The following is a 2,819-nucleotide window of genomic DNA, read 5'->3' on the forward strand; positions in this document are numbered from 1 at the left end:
CCGGCGATTCGGTCACCCGGTAATGTTTGCGCGTCGAGTGCCGCGGTGCCGCGCGCTCCGGCTTCAAGCGTCGGCCTGGCCGACCGCTCGGCGCGGTCTATTTTGTCACCCTATAGTGCGAGGCACTGTGCGAGCGAAACAATCGTGGATGGCTCTTGGCGGTGGATCACTCGGCTCGTGAGTCGATGAAGGACGCAGCTAGCTGCGTGAATTAGTGTGAATTGCAGGACACATTGAGCATCGACGTTCTGAACGCAAATTGCGGCCTCGGGTCAATCCCGGGGCCGCGCCCGCCTCAGGGTCGCGTTGCAAACGTTCCGCGCGGGGATTTCTCCGCGCGGCTGCTGCGGCGTCGGACGCGCGAGCGCCCGTCCCGCTCAAGACAGCACGGCACGATGCGCGACGATCGCGACCAGAATCCCGCGCGGCGGCGGCGAGTCGACCTCGAAGAGGCCAACGGCTGGCGGCTCAAGGGCGGGAATCGAGGTGCGCGGCGGCGCGCGGCGCCGACGGCGAGCGCGGAACGGGAAGAATAGTCCCGGTCCTTACTTTCGGCCTGAGGTCGGACGAGGCTACCCGCTGAATTTAAGCATATTACTAAGCGGAGGAAAAGAAACTAACGAGGATTCCCTCAGTAACGGCGAGTGAAGCGGGATGTGCCCATCGCCGAATCCGCGCGCTTTTGGAGTGCGCGGAATTGTGGCGTACGGAATTCGTCACGGCGCGCTTCGCCGGTCGCCCGCGTCCTTCTGATCGAGGCCTTTTCCCAGAGCGGGTGTCAGGCCCATGGCGGCGACAGGCGGGCGCGCTACGGCGTCTTCCCAGAGTCGGGTTGTTTGGGAATGCAGCCCAAAGCGGGTGGTAAACTCCATCTAAGGCTAAATACGGTCACGAGACCGATAGCGAACAAGTACCGTGAGGGAAAGTTGAAAAGCACTTTGAAGAGAGAGTTAAAGAGTACGTGAAACCGTCGAGAGGCAAACGGGAGGGCCTGTCGGGTCGCCCGGTCGCTTTCAGCCGGCCCCCTGTCGGCGACGTTGTCGTGCGGACCCTCACGGGCCGCCGGCGGCGCCGCCCGATCGGGGACCAGCGCACTAGCGCCGGGCGAAGGCCGCGACCGTCTGGACGGCGGCGAGAAGGCCGCGCGCAAGGTAACCCGGCCTCGGTCGGGTACTATAGGCGCGCGTGTCCGTCGGCCCGCCGTTCGGGCGAGGAGAGATCGCCGCGTCTGCCCTTCGGGGCCGAGCGCCCGGTGCCGGCTGGGGCGTCGTGGGTCGGGGACTGTTCTCAGTGCCCAGCCTCTTCGTCTCGGTCGCGCTTCCGGTGTCGTTTCGCGAGGCGCACGGGGTCCGCGGCTGAAGTCAGCCACCTTCCCGACCCGTCTTGAAACACGGACCAAGGAGTCTAACGTGAGCGCGAGCCACGGGGCAGTACGAAACCCATGGGCGCAGTGAAAGTGAATGTCGGCGCGGTCCGGCGGAGGTGAGACGTCGTCGTTCGCGGCGGCCGCATCACCGGCCGATCTCGTCCGCTTTGCCGGAGAGGTCGAGCGAGAGCGTTCGCGTTGGGACCCGAAAGATGGTGAACTATGCCTGAAGAGGTTGAAGCCAGAGGAAACTCTGGTGGAGGACCGTAGCGATTCTGACGTGCAAATCGATCGTCAAATTTGGGTATAGGGGCGAAAGACTAATCGAACCGTCTAGTAGCTGGTTCCCTCCGAAGTTTCCCTCAGGATAGCTGGCGCTCTGTCGCAGTTTTATCTGGTAAAGCGAATGATTAGAGGCCTTGGGGACGAAACGTCCTCAACCTATTCTCAAACTTTAAATTGGTAAGAAGCCCGACTCGCTTAATTGGAGCCGGGCATGGAATGCGAGTGCCAAGTGGGCCACTCTTGGTAAGCAGGACTGGCGATGCGGGATGAACCGAACGCCGGGTTAAGGCGCCCGACGCGACGCTCATCAGAGCCCACAAAAGGTGTTGGTTGATCTAGACAGCAGGACGGTGGCCATGGAAGTCGGAATCCGCTAAGGAGTGTGTAACAACTCACCTGCCGAATCAATCAGCCCTGAAAATGGATGGCGCTGGAGCGTCGGGCCTATACCCGGCCGTCGCGGCGGTACGAGCACACCGGTGCGCTAGGCCGCGACGAGTAGGAGGGCCGCGGCGGCGTGCGTCGAAGCCTAGGGCGCGAGCCCGGGTGGAGCAGCCGTCGGTGCAGATCTTGGTGGTAGTAGCAAATATTCAAATGAGAACTTTGAAGGCCGAAGTGGAGAAGGGTTCCATGTGAACAGCAGTTGAACATGGGTCAGTCGATCCTAAGGAATAGGCGAATGCCGTTCTGAAGCGGGGCGATGCTCGTCGTTGCCCCGGCGGACCGAAAGGGAATCGGGTTAATATTCCCGAACCTCGACGCGGAGATCGGCGCTTCGGCGCCTGGTGCGGCAACGCAAGCGAACTCGGAAACGTCGGCGTGGGTCCCGGGAAGAGTTCTCTTTTCTTGGTAAGGGTGCGGCGACCCTGGAATCGGTTTGCCCGGAGATAGGGACATGGGCCCCGCAAAGCACCACGTCTCTTGTGGTGTCCGGTGCGCTCGCGTCGACCCGTGAAAATCCGAGGGAGATGGTGTAAGTTTCGTGCGAGGTCGTACCCATATCCGCAGCAGGTCTCCGAGGTGAACAGCCTCTGGCCGATAGAACAATGTAGGTAAGGGAAGTCGGCAAACTAGATCCGTAACTTCGGGAAAAGGATTGGCTCTAAGGGCCGGGTCGGTCGGGCTGAGGCACGAAGCGGGCGACGGGACTGTACCGGACTGGGCGAAC

General features: G+C 62.1%; 1 non-coding gene and 1 pseudogene across 1 annotated transcript; both read left to right on the top strand.

The window, feature by feature from the left end:
- The first annotated feature begins 150 nt into the window (after window positions 1–150).
- On the top strand, window positions 151–304 carry LOC146143798 (5.8S ribosomal RNA). Its single transcript, XR_014501256.1, has one exon. It is a non-coding gene; the product is annotated as a 5.8S ribosomal RNA (ribosomal RNA).
- Window positions 305–575: 271 nt separating this feature from the next.
- Window positions 576–2,688, top strand: LOC146143799 (large subunit ribosomal RNA; annotated as a pseudogene).
- The last annotated feature ends 131 nt before the right edge of the window (window positions 2,689–2,819 follow it).

Source organism: Ascidiella aspersa, chromosome 5, assembly GCF_963924565.1.
Source record: "Ascidiella aspersa chromosome 5, kaAscAspe10.2, whole genome shotgun sequence".
Taxonomy (NCBI): domain Eukaryota; kingdom Metazoa; phylum Chordata; class Ascidiacea; order Phlebobranchia; family Ascidiidae; genus Ascidiella; species Ascidiella aspersa.